The following is a 19,112-nucleotide window of genomic DNA, read 5'->3' as shown; positions in this document are numbered from 1 at the left end:
CAGCAGAAAAAGTATAAAGGACACAGTACTTTACAAGTATTATCATATGTTAGGAGACAAAAAAAGGCAAGAGACATGTCTAATGATAACTAACTCTAGTGTTTGTATACTAATAGCAGTAGGCATTTTTTGGGGGATATTTAGATATAGGATAGCAACACTGCAACACAGCAGATAAAGCTAGCAGGAAAACTGAGAAATAAATGAACATATTTTGCAAAATGGTGTTTGAAAAAGTGATTTCTAGATTGTAAGTTCCCACAGGAATAGGGCCCTCAATCCCTCCTGTATGTGTTTGTAAATTTTGTCCTGTCTCTTACAAGTCTTGTATTGTTTTATTTAAATGAATTGTATCCATGGACAGCGCTGCGGAATATGTTGGTGCTTCATAAATAAAGTATAATAATAATTAGTTTAAAAGGTTTTACTGCTTTAGTGATAACTTTGGTTGTGAATTTGACCCGATATCAAGATACTTGTGGGCCATGTAAATACACATTTGGTAACTGAGCATATTACAAGTGATGTAAGTCATAAAACAATTGGTCTCAAAAGAAACCATAAAATGTTTTAGGCAGCAGGTTTGGATCAAATGTTTTTGTTACGCATATTTATGTGATGTAACTCTTTTTAATCTTTAGCTCTTACAGACTAATTTGATTCCAATTGGTTAGGGTTTGTCATGCATAAATGTCCTATTTATGTTCTTCCAATCCATTAGCAAAGCTTTCCATGATATGAATATGATATAATAGGAAAGTCAGGTGGTTTCTTACACTTGGATTTGATAAACATATGCAAAAAAAAGAAAAGCAGGCTTGTGACAGACTATTTGTGTGGTGATTCTCAAGGCTTTCTGCATTACTAAACATGACTACTAATTAAAAGGGCCACAATAGTTAAAACCTGACATGCTCTAATCTGTTAGTGCATGCAATTTTAAGACTATTGACCCTACACTACTGTGCAAACCCTCCACAGAGCACTGCTGGTCCTGAGCGGATCACATCTGAGTCGTGCAGCACTAGCACTGCTGATTGGTTCTGCTCGAGACCAGCTTTGAGTTTAAGGTAAATTCCAGAAAATCAAAGTAGTGGACTTTAACGGATAACATTTTTTTTTTTATTGATTGCAATTGCCTACAGTTTGAAAACACATGTAAAACACTTTGTGCAAATCATCTAATGCATGGGAATAGACCCCATGACGACATATTGATTTTGAAAACATTACAGAGGCAGTAAAGTAAATTTTTTATCTATGCATCAGGAATTAACCATTGCAATGTAAAAAATCTCTATACATTTTTCTTTTTAATTTGTTTGCATAATTTGCATTATTTTGCATTCCAGGGACTGTTGTTTTTCGTTTCCCCTTTGCTGTGACCAATTGAAGACAGGTATAAATTAACCAATCCATTTGCAGCATGTAGGAGGGTCAGAGTTAACTTCAAGGAATGCACTTCAGCCTCTCTGTGACATTTTTAGATTTATTTTGAAATAATTTTTATTAGAGCTTTCAGGTTAAATACAACAATTATCAAACCAAAGGTAATTATTTATACAATAGACAAATAATAAGAAAAACAGTTAGTCAATATGTAGCAGCTCAACGCCCATAATTAGCTGTTTCGGGTATCGATACAATCATGTGATTATGGAAACTATAATGAGTATAATATATCATATGATAAATGACACAACGGTATAATATAACCAATGATCTAAAGTATCTTATGAGCTTTATAAACAAGAATCACTAATATGAAGTTGTCCATAAAAAAAATGAAGAGATAGACTAGCGGAATAAAGTGAAGTGAAGAAAAGATGCCTGTTATAAGACGTCCTCCTGTCGGCTGCCCGGACACTCCAATGAAGGAGTTGAGAGTGATAACAACCCTCAGTTACCCCTACCCAATCTGTCCCCAAATAGTATTACAGAAGTTTATTGTTTTTGTGCATCATATATGATCCAATAAAACCAAATCTTTTAAAAGGTTTCTTAAATGTCTTGCAAATAAGTTGTCTGTTTATACATATAGAAATATTTCATTTTATTAATTATTTAATCCCATGTGGGAGCCCCCTCCTTCCAGTGGCGCGCAAGACATTTTTAGATTTAAACTACCGGAAAAGCAAGCAAAATGATTAGTGAAAATACATTACAAAGTACTTTTCACTATTCATAATTAAACATATAATGGAGTTACGTTCCAACTTTAATATCCCTTTAATAATGTAATCAGAACATCTAAAAAGCAGCCACATTACCCAGAGGGGTATGGAGTGTTGCTCCATCAGTAATTTATTTCTGAGAAATAAAGTTTGAGCTATTGAGAATGAAAGAAAGTGCGGCTTACAGGAAAGTTAGGAAAATACATTAACCATGAGAGAGAGAGAGAGTAGAATTTGGATAACTCTTCCAGGCACAATGATGACTCCATAACTGACCTTTAACCCAAGCTAGTCAGTTTACCTCCAGATTTGTACACTCTGTCTAAACAAAGAGAAAGGTTGAGTTTTTTAATAAATCACTCTCCTTAGGCTTCTTCCTACCCCCCATCCATCACTTTAATACTGATGGGGGTGGGTAGCAGGAGAGAGTGATGTTGAGGTCTGTATTCTGCGACCTGGTAGAGGGGAGCTATTCATCATATCTACAAGAGGCATACACTTTCACAGACCCTTGCACCCCTGCTTGAGAATTTTAGTCTGGAATTGAGAAGAAAGCCCCATATCACTTACAATACTATTACATTTTTACATCATTTGAATTTTTACTGCTAAATTGTTTTATAATTACAAATAAACATAAAAATTAGGACAATTTGTTAAGTAAATGAGTGAAGAAAACATGCAGGGGTTTGACAAGTTTCATGCAGTTAACCTTTGACCCTTTTAATACTAGGATTTCCACCCCAAAGCTATCCCTGATAGAAGAGAACCTGCTGGCCAACATATTTCTATTTCAGAAAAAAAAAAACTTGTGTTAGTAACAATTAGTTGCTGCAGAGTGATTGTGGCTGTACGGGGTTACAGCTCCCGTCTCTTGTGAATGGGTAGCCTAGGGGTAGAGATGCTGAGTTACTGAATACATCTGTCTGCTAGATTCCTGGTGAGACGCAAGCATGTCCAGTTCTGCCGCTATTCTGTAACATAAGATCAAGTGCTGATGTGTGTGCATGTGGCACACTATTCACATTCATGAGTCTCAAGGGCTGCTGGGAATTGTTTGTCCAGCTTGGAGAATAGGAATTGGAACACTGCAGTGTACTGACTTCAAGACAATGCTATAGTTTTGAATATGAAAATATATAGGAATAGGAGGACTACAGTCCTAATAGCATTCATGATATCAGCGCCACTGGGATCACTTATAGGAAAGGTGTAATTCAGTCACAAATTACATTAAAGTGACATACATCTGCATTAAGAAAATGCTCTAATACATCAGAGCACTTTCTAATTACACACTGCTGATTCTGAGTTGAGCACTATTAGTGATCGGTGGCTATGCACATATGCCACCCCCGATTGGGTCTGAAGTTAACATTAACTATTTCATTTTTAACCATTTAAAGAGTTAATCACATAGTTCTGTGCATTTCTATGACCCATTAACTTCTTGGAAGAGCTCAGAGACAATAGCCATGTGACACTATCAGGAAAAATAGGGGCAGTACATTTATTAACAAATCATCAAATAGTACTACATACAGCTATCAATTTTACAAATAGGCTAGGGAGACACATTGCCCCTCATTTATCAGTAGAGCGATGGACAAGGTTCCCAGCATAGTAACCTGTCCATCTCTGTTCGCCTTTTGCCAGCATTTATCATTGCACAAGGAAATCCTTGTCCAGCACTGCCCCTCCTCTTACACAACCAATCAAGCAAGAGCAGGGCCTGTTAATCACCCTAAAACAAACAAGTTCAGGGTGATTTAACTTGCACACCTCAAATATAGCAGATAGATTAAAAAGAAGTGACTGTATGACTAATGCTCCTTAACTTATGGTAAGCAGGTTCATAGCTATTTGTGAACACTCCAGCAGGTAAAATGGATCATTGGGGACACATTAAAGAGAAAAAAAAATCACAGTACACTGTCTCTTTAATAAAATGAACACTTTATATTAGCAAAATGGCTGTAGCTAGCTGTGTCAGCTGATTGGTTCCTCCAACTAAGGCAAGAACTGTGTGGAGTTTGGTTCCTGAAAAACAGTTTCAGCAAACAAGATTTTAATTGGTTTTATAAATATTTAGACTTGGCTGAAATGTTATTGCATAGCAACATAACAGAAATGTCTTGTAATTACAAGCTGCTTACTGTCCATTAAAATTATAGTGAAAATAATTAGGTAGCAATTAAATTTAATTGGGGGGGGAGCACATTAAAGCTATCATACTGCATGCCCTATATACTTCACTGAGCACAATTATTCATCTAGCCTTTATTATATTTATTGATTTTATTATGTATACCCCAATAAAACATTTATTATCCCAATACTCACAGAGGGATATTAATCAAAGCCTCAACTATGCTGCATTCAACGGCACCAATACGCTCGCCTAACATCGCGGCCGCAGACCTGAATACAATTTCCATATTTATAAAAAAAGCTGGGAAAAAGCCGCGCACCTAGTACGGGGCGATGAGCATCGGAGTGTTGTTAACTAGCAGTCATCGATCTTGCTGCTATTTGGCTTTTTACCAACTTTATTTATACCCTGTCACTAAACGCCGCCACTATACTAAATTGTTCAACCCCTATCCCGCCGCTCCAGGACCCCGCCGCAACCTAAATAAAGTTGTTAATCCCTATTCCGCCGCTCCCGGACCCCGCCGCCACTAAATTAAAAAAAAAAAATAAACGCTAAGTTACAAAAAAAACCCCACTAAATTACGAAGAAAAAAAACCACAGTATCAAAAATAAAATCGAATTACACCTAATCTAATAGCCCTATCAAAATAATAAAGCCCTACAAAATAAAAAAAAACCTAGCCTACAATAAACTACCAATGGCCCTTAAAAGGGCCTTTTGCGGGGCATTGCCCCAAAGAAATCAGCTCTTTTACCTGTAAAAAAAAACCACACCCCCAATAGTAAAACCCACCACCCACCCAACCAACCCCCCCAAATAAAAAGCCTATCTAAAAAAAACTAAGCTCCCCATTGCCCTAAAAAGGGCATTTGGCTCTTTTGCCTACCCAGACCCTACTCTAAAAATAAAACCCACCCAAAAAACCCTTAAATAAACCTAACACTAACCCCCAACGATCCACTTACAGTTTTTTAAGTTCCGCTTGAAGGATCCATCCAGCCGGCAAGAAGTCTTCATCCATGCGGCAAGAAGTCTTCATCCGGGCGGCCTCATCCATTTTCATCCATCCAGCGAAGTGTTCATCCATGTGGCCTCTTCTATCTTCATCCATCCAGCGCGGAGCGGGTCCATCCTGAGGACATCCGGCTCCTCTTTTAGACTCGGGGTTTATGTTAGGTGTAAACGTAACTGGTTTTCTACCATAGAAATCAATTGGATATCTAGCAGCATCAAACATGAGCTTTCACTGCTTTCAGACTCCCATTGATTCGTATGGCATACGCGGCCTCCAGGGTGGCAAATTAAAAACCAGGTATGCTGGGTCGGAATATCCGCGAGCGTACCGGTTAACTATTTGATAACTTTTAAAAAGTGTCAAATAGTGCCGAATGTGTATTCAAAACATCTGTAATGACGTAAGCATCGATCTGTGTCGGATTGAGACCGGCGGATTGTATGTTACGTCACAGATTTCAACTTTTGCCGGTCTGTAGGCTTTGATAACTAGGTTGAATCAAGCTCACCACAATTACGCTGCAGAATTCCAGCGTATTTGTGGTTGACGGCTTGATAAATATCCCCCACAATGGTATAAAAGGTTATTCAAAAATATTACCACCCTGTTATTTGTAAACAGTTATCAATTTTTTAACATCTTTCATAAAATGAAAGTAAGTTTGCTAGCTACATTTACAAATGAATAATCCCAGAAGACATTCAGGTGAGTGGGACAGCTTTAGTGGCAAACACCCATTAATCAATCCATTCACTAAAAATGAAAACTTGGTTAATTTGTATCTGTGAATTACATAGTTTTTTTCTATTTCAAGTGGGTACTTGAATATGAGGCTACAAGCTCTAAATAATTATCATAATTACCTGCAGATGGATATGCATATGTCTACCCTAAGAATTAATTAAGCTTACACTTCAGAAATAAATACAGGTAGATCTGATGGCTCTTATCTTCCATCAAAATCTATATTTCTATGTTAAAAGTTTCTATGCCCGCATTAGCACACACACATACATACGCGCACACACACACACACACATAAATACACACTCACACACACACATATACACTCACTCACACACACATACATACACACACACACATTAAAACACTCACACACTCACACACACTCACACACACACATACACTCACACACACACATATACACTCACACAAACACACATACACACACACTCACACACACTCACAGACAAACACAGATACTCACACATACATACACACACACACACATACACACATACACACTCACACACTCACACTTACACACAAACACACACACATACATACACACATATATATATATACATACATACATGCACACACACAAATATACACACAATCACACTCACACACAGATACACACATATATATGTATGTATATATATATATATATATATATACACACACACAAACATACACACACACACATATATATACATACACACACAAATATACACACACACATATACACACACACACACTCAAACACACACACTTACACATACACACACACTCACACACATACATATATATATATATATACACACGCACACACAAATATACACACTCACACACATACAAATATACACACACATACATACACACACACACTCACACACACACTCACACACATACACTTATACACACACTCACATAGACCTATCTCCTTCCTTGTTAACCCGTGTCACTAACTGTCTTTCTCACATCTCTTCCTGGATGGCCTCTAACTACCTTAAGCTAAATATCTCCAAAACGGAGCTCCTTATTTCACCCCCTTTCCTCCAAAATCTACACCCCCAATCTCTCTATAACTGTCGACAACTCCATCATTACCCCTACCCCGCATGCCCGATGTCTCAGAGTCACATTTGACTCAGATCTTTCTTTCACTCCTCACATTCAGTCCTTGGCTAAATCCTGCCACTTCCACCTTAAAAACATCTCTAAAATTAGACATTTCCTTACACAAGACACAACTAAGATTTGAATCCACTCTCTCGTCCTTTCCCGCCTCGACTACTGCAACTCTGTCTTCTCTGGTCTCCCTAGCTGCCGTCTAGCTCCTTTTACAATCCATAATGAATGCCTCTGCCAGGCTCATCTTCCTTACACATCGCTCTTCATCTGCTGCACCTCTCTGCCAATCCTCTTGCCTCCAGGATTAAACACAAAATTCTGACTCTGACATACAAGGCCCTCAACTGCACTGCTCCCCCCTATATCTCAGACCTTGTCGCCAGATACTCTCTCCTTATACCAGTTCCTCTCCTCCATTGCTATCCCCTTGAACCCCCTAAGCATGTAAGCCTAAGAGCCCTACTGTTTGCAGATCACCTTCTTAAGAGCTGACTTCAACAGTACGATTCTTGGCAGGGCCCTCTACCCATTTGATCCCTATAAATGTTACCTTGTATACCGCCTATGTTTATAGCGCTACAGAATCTGTTGGCGGTCTACAAATAACCGATAATAATAATAATAATAATAATAATAATAAAATAAGGGGTTATAGGGAAAAGAACCCCAAATGTTTTCTTTCATGATTTAGACAGAGCATGCAATGTTAAACAATTTTCTAATTTACTTCTATTATCACATTTTAATTGTTCTCTTGAAGTACAGTGAACTCATTGCCATGTTCAAGAAACCAGTGTGAGATTATTTGAGCTATGTGGCATGGTGCATTATCCTGCTGGAAGTAGCCATCAGAAGATTGGTACACTGTAGTCATAAAGGAATGGACATGGTCAGCAACAATACTCAGGTAGGCCGTGGTGTTTAAACAATACTCTATTGGTACTAAGGGGCCCAAAGTGTGCCAAGAAAATATCCTCCACACCATTACACCACCACCACCAGCCTTAACCATTGACACAAGGCAGGATGGATCCATGCTTTCATGTTGTTTACGCCAAATTCTGACCCTAACCATCTGAATGCCGCAGCTGAAATTGAGACTCATCAGACCAGGCAACATTTTTCTAATCTTTTATTGTCCACTTTTGGTGAGCCTGTGCAAATGGTAGCCTCAGTTTCCTGTTAGCTGATAGGAGTGGCACCCGGTGTGGTCTTCTGCTGCTGTATCCCATTTGCTTCAAGGTTCGATGTGTTGTGCGTTCAGAGATGGTTTTCAGCATACCTTGGTTGTAACGAGTGGTTATTTGAGTTACTGTTGCCTTTCTATCATCTCAAACCAGTCTGCCCATTCTCCTCTGACATCAATAAGGCATTTTCATCCACACAACTGCCGCTCACTGGATATTTTCTCCTTTTTGGACCATTCTCTGTAAACCCTAGAGATGGTTGTGTGTGAAAATCCCAGTAGATCATCAGTTTTTTTAATACTCAGACTAGCCCGTCTGGCACCAACAACCATGCCATGTTCAAAGTCACCTAAATCCCCTTTCTTCCCCATTCTGATGCTCGGTTTGAACTTCAGCAAGTTGTCTTCACCACATCTCAATGCCTAAATGCATTGAGTTGCTGCCATGTGATTGGTTTATTAACAATTTGTGTTACCAAGCAATTGAACAGGTGTACCTAATTAGACCGCTGCTCCATAACTGCTGTTTCTGGCGAGTCTGAAGACTCGCAAGAAACACAGGCCCTCAAGCTCTGTTCTGAGCTTGATAAATGGGCCTCATTGTCTGTTAAAAAACAGATTTACATTGCGGGGACATCCTCCATTTGTGGTATTAGTCTTATCATATTAATTCTAGGTTAAGCACTTTAAACATACTAGTACAGCGTAAGTCAGAACATGTATAGCAATATTTTACATTTAGGGTATGTCTAGTGAACCAGATTGTAAAATGTAGCCCTAAAGTGCAAAATGTAGCCCTAAAGTGCAAAATTAGCAGTTTAGGGAAAATCTGCTTCGGCAGTCTTATGCCTATAACTCTGAGGTACTCTCATTAATACAGACTAAATTGGCAGCAATGACATGCAGTGACGTCAGAGGCTGGTGAGGCAGTGGCTAGGATACGCCTTCATTCTTTAGATATCCTTTGTTGAAGAAATAGCAATGCACATGGGTGAGCCAATCACATGAGGTATCTATGGGCAGCCACCAATCAGCAGCTACTGAGCATATTTAGATATAATTTTCAACAAAGGATATCAAAAGAATGAAGAAAATTAGATATTAGATGTAAATTGGAAAGTTATTTAAAATTGAATGCTCTTTCTAAATCATTAAAGAAAACATATTGATTTCATGTCCCTTTAAATGGTGTCTTGGAAAACTGGTCAACTTAGTAAACATCTGATTTTAGTCTAAAGGATTGTAACAGAAACTCTTGCCAGATAACAAAATGCTTGCTCTGATTATGAGATCTAGAAATCCATGCCCATTAAAATATGTTTAAAACATAATTTTTACTTTAATGCTGCAAATTATGATTATAGATTCTTTCATTATTCAGTAAATATAAAAATATCTTGATCCAGTTGCGGCTGGTGAAATTTAAAGATGGTGGGGCACTTGACCCCACCCCTTTAAATAAAGCCACACCATCAGATGGCACTACCAATTAATTAATTAAATAAATAAAAGGTAGACAGAAACACAGAAAAGCACTTGGGGGGAGAGGGAGAGAGAGACGGGGGGAGAGACACACAGAGGGTTAGAGAGAAAGAGAGAGAGACAATCACACACAGAGGGTTATAGAGAGAGAGAAAGAGAGAGACACAATCACACACAAAGGGTTAGAGAGAGAGAGAAAGAGAGACACAATCACACACAGAGGGTTAGATAGAGAGAGAAAGAGAGACACAATCACACACAGAGGGTTAGAGAGAGAGAAAGAGAGAGAGAAAGAGAGAAAGACACAATCACACACAGAGGGTTAGAGAGAGAGAAAGAGAGAGAGAGAGACACAATCACACACAGAGGGTTAGAGAGAGAGAGAAAGAGAGAGAGACAATCACACATAGAGGGTTAGAGAGAGAGAGAAAGAGAGAGAGAGACACAAGCATACACAGAGAGTTAGAGAGAGAGAGAAAGAGAGAGAGAGACACAATCACACACATAGGGTTAGAGAGGGAGAGAGAGAAAGAGAGACACAATCATACACAGAGGGTTAGAGAAAGAGAGAGAGACACAATCACACAAAGAGGGGTTAGAGAGACACATAAGGGGGAGGAAGAGAGACAGAGAGAGAAAGAGACCATGGAGGAGAACAACACATAAGGAGAGAGATGGATAAATAGAGAGAGAGAGACACACACACACACAAGGGGGGGGGGGAGGTTCCACTGCATTTTAAGTAATAAAACAGCAGAGCTACAGAGAGTTCAGAAAGTGAGGCTATAAATTAGTGTGAAGTACAGAGGCAAGCTGCTAAGTTAGTGGGTGTAAAGTTTGAGGAAACAAAATACAAAAATGATCCTTAAACTGCTGTAAAAGAGTAAAAAAAAAACAAAAAACACTAAACCACATTCATTAAATTATAATTTTTCACTAACAGAATCCTTTCAGCAAAATATAAGGTTGCAGAACTTACTTTAATAAAATGTGGCTAAAACATTGCTCTCTCTGCATCTCTTCTGCTCTGTATAAGGAAGTGACAGTGGAACATTCCACTGCACTTAGAGGGGAAGTACAGAACTCTCTTTTTCACTTTAGCAAAGCTTGCAGCTTCACAGGACAGCAACAAAATAAATTAAAGTTGTTTTTTCCGTTTTTGTTTTGTTTTATATGATTTAACATTCAGCCCCAACCCTAAGTTCCACTTACTAATGCCTCTCACTGGATTGGGGTCAGCCCAATAGGACTGCCTCAAATAGCAGTTATGTGCCATGCAATGATCTTAACCACTTTCATCCAGTAGGTGGGCGCAGCATGTTGTGTAATGGTGGGCAGACCTGCTTGTGCCTCTCCATTGCAAAACATGTAGCTGTGAAAAAAAAATGCTGGGGAATTTTTTTTTTTAAAAAAATATATTTTTGCCCATATGAGAGGTGAAGCACTGCCTCACCTGCCTCTAGTGACTGCACATCACTGATTGGCAGTGAAGCTATTAGTGATGCACTTATTTTGGCAAACATAATCGTCATCTTTTTGACCAAGGACTGGTTGGTGGCAAATAATATGATCAGCAATATGATCAGAAAACTCAGAGAATACATACCTAATAGAGATGCACATGTTACCCAATGTGCTTGGTAAATAGGTAAATAAAAAAGGTAGCATAAAACCTGAATAGGGAGGCTGCAAAGTCAAATCCCTGAGAGAAAATCAGAGATGTTGGCCTAAAAGCAAATAGATAAAATCTATCAATAATGATAGAGGGAATCTCATTTTTATTAGGAATAATTAGAGGAAACAGTGCGATTCAAACACTACAGGGAGTGCAGAATTATTAGGCAAGTTGTATTTTTGAGGATTAATTTTATTATTGAACAACAACCATGTTCTCAATGAACCCAAAAAACTCATTAATATCAAAGCTGAAAATTTTGGAAGTAGATTTTAGTTTGTTTTTAGTTATAGCTATTTTAGGGAGAATATCTGTGTGTGCAGGGTGACTATTACTGTACATAATTATTAGGCAACTTAACAAAAAAACAAATATATACCCATTTCAATTATTTATTTTTACCACTGAAACCAATATAACATCTCAACATTCACAAATATACATTTCTGACATTCAAAAACAAAACAAAAACAAATCAGTGACCAATATAGCCACCTTTCTTTGCAAGGACACTCAAAAGCCTGCCATCCATGGATTCTGTCAGTGTTTTGATCTGTTCACCATCAACATTGCGTGCAGCAGCAACCACAGCCTCCCAGGACACTGTCAGAGAGGTGTACTGTTTTCCCTCCTTGTAAATCTCACATTTGATGATGGACCACAGGTTCTCAATGGGGTTCAGATCAGGTGAACAAGGGAGGGCCATGTCATTAGATTTTCTTCTTTTATACCCTTTCTTGCCAGCCACGCTGTGGAGTACTTGGACGCGTGTGATGGAGCATTGGTCTGCATGAAAATCATGTTTTTCTTGAAGGATGCAGACTTCTTCTGTACCACTGTTTGAAGAAGGTGTCTTCCAGAAACTGGCAGTAGGACTGGAAGTTGAGCTTGACTCCATCCTCAACCCGAAAAGGCCCCACAAGCTCATCTTTGATGATACCAGCCCAAACCAGTACTCCACCTCCACCTTGCTGACGTCTGAGTCGGTCTGGAGCTCGTCTGCCCTTTACCAATCCAGCCACAGGGCCCATCCATCTGGCCCATCAAGACTCACTTTCATTTCATCAGTCCATAAAACCTTAGAAAAATCAGTCTTGAGATATTTCTTGGCCCAGTCTTGATGTTTCAGCTTGTGTGTCTTGTTCAGTGGTGGTCGTCTTTCAGCCTTTCTTACCTTGGCCATGTCTCTGAGTATTGCACACCCTTGTGCTTTTGGGCACTCCAGTGATGTTGCAGCTCTGAAATATGGCCAAACTGGTGGCAAGTGCATCTTGGCAGCTGCACGCTTGACTTTTCTCAGTTCATGGGCAGTTATTTTGCGCCTTGGTTTTTCCACACGCTTCTTGCGACCCTGTTGACTATTTTGAATGAAACGCTTGATTTGTTCGATGATCACACTTCAGAAGCTTTGCAATTTAAGAGTGCTGCATCCCTCTGCAAGATATCTCACTATTTTTTGACTTTTCTGAGCCTGTCAAGTCCTTCTTTTGACCCATTTTGCCAAGGAAAGGAAGTTCCTTAATATTATGCACACCTGATATAGGGTGTTGATGTCATTAGACACACACCCCTTCTCATTACAGAGATGCACATCACCTAATATGCTTAATTGGTAGTAGGCTTTCGAGCCTATACAGCTTGGAGTAAGACAACATGCATAAAGAGGATGATGTGGTCAAAATACTCATTTGGCCTAATAATTCTGCACACAGTGTATATTTAGTCCTTTGTGGCTTAAAGTGTCCAGTTTATGGATCCATCTGGATTCTAATTGGAATAGGTTTCTTGTCCCTGTCCCCACCCTCGTTTTAGAGGCGGTACATAGTCGATTATCAAGGTTCTTAATTGTGAACAGAGTGTCCCCATTTCGGCAAAGTGTCTTGCGACCGGTTGGTCAGAGAACCCTTGTCTATGGCAGCTCTTATGGCAGAGCGGTGGTTGGCCATTCTTATCCTCAGGGTGTCAGTCGTCTTCCCTACATAATAAAGTCCACACATACAGATGATGATATAGATTATGTGTTTGGTAGTACAGGTGACATGATGTTTGATCATAAAGTTTTTGTTGTATGTGGATGATGGAATGTTTTTCCAGGGATCAGACTGTTTCAAGTGTTGCAATTCACACAGTGATAACAGCCTTTCTTTTTGGATGGTAACCATGTTCTCTGTGTCCCCTTGTCATCCGTATCAGGTCTCATCAAACTAAATAGCTTACATTATATCACTCCACATGATATTCTTGTCACTTTAGACATCAATAGTCTATATACTTGCATACCACATCAGGAAGGATTAACTGTTGTACAGGCACAACTATCAAGATACCCATACATTGGACCACCATCTGATTTACTGGCAAACTTCTACATCTATGCTTAAATCTAAATTATTTCAAATTTGAAAAACAATTACTACTTACAAACAGCAGGGACTGCCATGGGCTCAAACGTAACACAATGTTATGCAAACCTTTTTGTAGCAGAATTTGAGAAAAATAACAATCTTTTGGATACAACAGAGATATTAGCATACTTTTGCTACACTCAATGACATTTTAAATAATTTGGTGTGGGGATGAAACATCATTACTGAACTGTTTTTGCTAAACTCAATGCTCTACCTAGTCCCCTAAAATTTACGATCCAATATAATAAAGAACAGATTGATTTTCTAGACATTAGGATCTTCAAATTTGACCAAAAATTTGGTACAACTTTGTACAGAAAACAAATTGACAGAAATTCAATCCTTCATGGTAAGAGCTGCCATCCGCCAGTCCTCCTAAGTGCAATTCCTAAAGCACAATTTTATAGAGTGATATGAAATAACACACTAGAGTACAACAACACAAACATAGATTAAGGAAATGGAACAGAGATTTGTACAGAGAGTCTATGGTGTAAAAATGTTAATGAAATCCAAAAAGAAAGCACTAGATGCTAAGCACAAACCGATTAAAACAGACCAGAAACATCTAACCTTTACCACGACATATAACCCAGACAAGAAACTGGTTTAATTCTATTTTACGCAGACATTGGGACATTATAAAATCTGATCCAAGTTACCATTTGGGGACTTTGAGCCACCACTAGGTGGGTTTCCGTAGAGGTATCAACCTGAAGGACCAGTTGATGAGACCTGATATGGATGACAAGAAACCAGGCTGTTATCACTGTGTGAGTGTGCACCACTTGCAACAGTCTGATCCCTGGAAAAAAATTCCATCATCCACATACAAATGAAAACTTAATCATCAAACATCATGTCCACCTGTACTACCACACACATAATCTATATCATCATCTGTATATGTGGACTTTATTATGTAGGGAAGATGAGTTACACCCTGAAGATAAGAATGGCCAGCCACCGCTCTGCCATAACAGCCGCCATAGGACAAGGGTTCCTCTGACCAACCGGTCACAAGACACTTTGCCGAAATGAGACACTCTGTATCACAACTAAGAACCATGATAATCGACCATGTACCCCGCCTCTAAAACGAGGTGGGGACAGGGACAAGAAACTAATCCAGTTAGAATCCAGATGGATCCATAAAATGGACACTTTAAGCCCCCATTTAGTAGGAGCACCTCAATTAGTGCTAAAAATGCGGTCTGGGATCTATTCAGTCACCCAGAAGACCAACTTCCTGCAACAGGAGCTGATATCTGTATAATCAGAAAGGAGACACAGGTGCCTATATGGCCTGGTATTGTTGGGTACAAAGATGTAAATACAAGCAAAGAGAGGAGTGGTACTCACAATGGATAAATCACCTCTTGTGATGCTATAGAGGCATGAAGGGATTAATTCAGTCACCCAACAGACTTGTGGCCAGACATCCAAGTGGATTCAGAGAAGTAGATGGATCCCACAGTGAGCCAGAGGGAGATGTTCCTCAGGAGAAGGATAAACAATATATCCCAAAAAAAGATGCAGCAAGTGTTCAAATGTTAAAAATGACTTTAATAAAATTATAAAATCACAGGCAACGCGTTTCTCAGCCAATGGCTGTTTCATCAGGCTTCATAAAATGTTTACTGAACACTTGCTAAAAAATACCCTAAACCTAAATCAATTGATAGTGAACAGGTGATAGTGGGATGGGGTCCACTTGATTAGTAATGTGATCCCAACCAATCAGCTGCTACCAAATGGAGCACATATTAAAACATAAACAATAGACAGTATAATATACAATGCATAATAACAGATTTCATACATTCTTAATTAATATTATTCATATTATATTTCATTTGAACAAATAAAATTCAATAAGCTAATAAAATTTAATAAGCTAAGAAAGTCATATCTTATTGTAAGTGATGTAAATAGAGCACACATTGGAGCACACATTAAAACATAAACAGGACACAATATGGGATACATTGCTTAATAATCATTTTCATACATTCCTTAGTTCATAATATATTTCATTTGAGCAATAATTTTAATAGACTTACATAAGTCATACCTTATTATAAGTGAAATGTTGTGTACAGGCCAGTTGATTTGGAGTGACATGCATGATTTAATTCAAGCAGAACGCAACAATTCCAATGTTTATGAGCGATATACATTTTTTTTTTTTTATTTTTTTTTTTTTCAAAGTGGGGTGTCCCAATCAGCTGTTATTTAGTAGTTTTAGTTATATGTAGTTTTAAATTAAGCGCCGGACGGAGTCGGCGTCCATAGGCGCTTAGTGCGCATGACAAGCCTCAATCAGCTGTAAGCCTAATTACTACAAACGCTCAAGAGTAGGCGTCGGCAATAACTACATCCCAAGGCGCAGAGTGCGCATGACTAGCCTCAATACATCAGTCGAATCAGGATCGCACAATAGCGATCCTGACTCGAATGCGTGGCGCTATCTAATAGGCTAAAATGGTAAAGGGGCGTGAACTGTAGCGTCCATAATATACCCTTCTGTTATATCCAATGTGTGATTAAAATCATACTCATATCACACCATAGTGGAACCAATGGAAGGAGAGCCCAAGCGAACATTAACACCAAAAATAAACTTGTGGAAACTAACCCACTGCCACTCGCACCAACCGTGCCCCAAATAGCAATACAATCAGACAAGTTCCAGCACCACAGCGAGATCAAAACATTAGAAGTCCCCAGCAGATCAAACAATCAGCATAGGCCAGTCAGGATAATATTCAATCGCAAACTGTGATATACTTGTACCAGTCAAATAGTACCTATCCGTCAATAGATTAACACATTATATATCAGAGTACACCATTGGATATAGGATGCAGCAATGGGGCATAATAAGCACAAAAGTCTACAGTTGAACTGCACAAATTCCTAACACAGAAATAAAGTTTGCTAAATGTAAACAGTATGAAGGGTGGATAGTTAATATTAGTACCAAGATCGGTGCTTATAACTATTATATATTCCTTAAGCTAATATTCTCATAACTTAGCCAATGTAGTTTCATGTGAGCCATTTGTATCCATAGGGATATAAACAGATAGAGAGGTTCCACTAACCCTAATAGCAAGGATTTAAATCTCATATATAAAAACACAGTATATAGAGCCAAATATAAACTAATATTTGCAATGATAGCTAACAAAATTCCTTTGTAGATCAAAATAAAAAACAAAGGGTATAATACCATCAGAATATAATAAAAAAGAGAAAAATATATATAATAATAATGTGAAGTGATGTGTAATCAATACTAAGTGAATAAAGTGAGCTGATATAATAGAAGGTGACAATCATTAATCTGACAACTATAGTCAGTATTTCACAAAAAATAAAGATAATAATAATAATTTATTATGATCATTCAGTCTATAAACAACTCGTATACAGATAAGTAATAAGAGTAAAAGGAGCTACTACCAAGCTATAAAGGGCATATCTAATATGACATGATGTTCACCACTAAATGGAAACAAGTAATAAGTGGTTAGTTATATGTGTTCCAACACAAGCCCATAAAGTCGGATTCCTGATGGGCTCATGGGTTGCAGATTTGAATGCATCCATAATAGTGTATATATGCAACCAAAAATATATATACACACACAAACACTAGATGGTAAATAAAAGTAGTCAGAAGACCAATTGATCAGATCCGAGGTATAACTGGTTCCCACCTATAGCAAAGATAAATAACACTCATAAATGCGAAAGCTGCTAGATCGACACATTCATTGAGGCCTTCTGGGGCCAGCGTGTGTATTTGTGGATCCAGTAAGTCTCTCTACAGTCGTAGGGTGAGCATAGCAGTATGGCTATTCGAGGGTAGTTGTTCTATAGGTAGTATAGAGAGTGTTTTAGCACTACCTTTGTGTGCATAAGCACAATGGTCTGGGAGGGCTAATGTTTCAAGAGTTTCTTTTTGATATAGTAGGTGGTGTCGCTCCATCGTTTTTTGATGGTGCTTCCAGTGCGTCCTAACATATTGGGACTCCACCAAACACAGGCTAACAAGATAAACAACATAGGTAGACTCACAGGACATCCTCTTTGTGTTTTAAATTGCTCTCCTGTTTATTGGAAAAAAATGTGTTTGTTACACTTTTCACGGCTTTGCACATATGCAACCTCGGTTTCAAAACATTTAAATATTCCATGTCTTGGTAAAAAATTGCCCAAAAAAGTCCTATTATTCCCTATACTATAGTTGTGATTGCCCACCTTGTCCCCTCACAACTTTACTAGGGGCCAGTTTGTTCTTAAGCGTGGGGGCCCTTCTAAATACTACCCCTCGGTTTCCTGGAAGTGTATTCCTTAAGATAAGGATCATTACAGATAATAGGCCAGTTGAGGTTATGGATTATTTGCTTGATTTTGTCGGGAATTGGTTACTATCAACCATTACGAATAGTGGTATTTCTAAAGTATCATTAGATTGTTGTTTGGTAATAGATTTTTTATTGTTATTTTTCTTTTTGTCTTGTACTAGATATTTATTTCTATCATCTTCTAAGGCTCTGAGATAGCCTTTGAGTACCAGATCCAAGGGATAACCCTTCTCTAGGAACCTATCCTTTAATATTTGGGATTGTGCTATATAGCTTTCAATTGTGCTACAGTTCCGCCTAATGCGTCCTGAACTGTCCGTTTTGGTAAATTCTTTTTCCAACTGTGGTAATGGTTACTATTGTAGTTCAAAAAGCTGTTACAATCTACCTTTTTAAAAAAGGTTTCAGATATAATGGTTCCAACTTCTGAGAAAGATAATTGCAGATCAAGATATTCTATCTTAAGAGGACTGAATGTTACTAGTAAAAGTTAAACCAAATTCATTGTCATTCAGAGATGACGAATATAGTAGAGCATCTTCATATGAGCCCCTTGAATATGAATATCAAGTCGTCAATATAGCGGCCATAGAACACCAGACCCGCACACCCATAGGAGGACCCATAGACATGAGTCTCCGCAAATTTGCCCATATAGAGATTGGCAAAACTGGGTGTCGAATCTGGTGCCCATGGCCGTGCCTTTGACTTGAAAGGTGGTATTTACCTTGATAGATAAAATAATTGTGGTGAAATATAAAA

This window comes from Bombina bombina, chromosome 1 (assembly GCF_027579735.1).
Source record: "Bombina bombina isolate aBomBom1 chromosome 1, aBomBom1.pri, whole genome shotgun sequence".
NCBI lineage: Eukaryota > Metazoa > Chordata > Amphibia > Anura > Bombinatoridae > Bombina > Bombina bombina.
The sequence above is the reverse complement of the archived record's forward strand: the minus strand, read 5'-3'. Positions refer to the sequence as shown.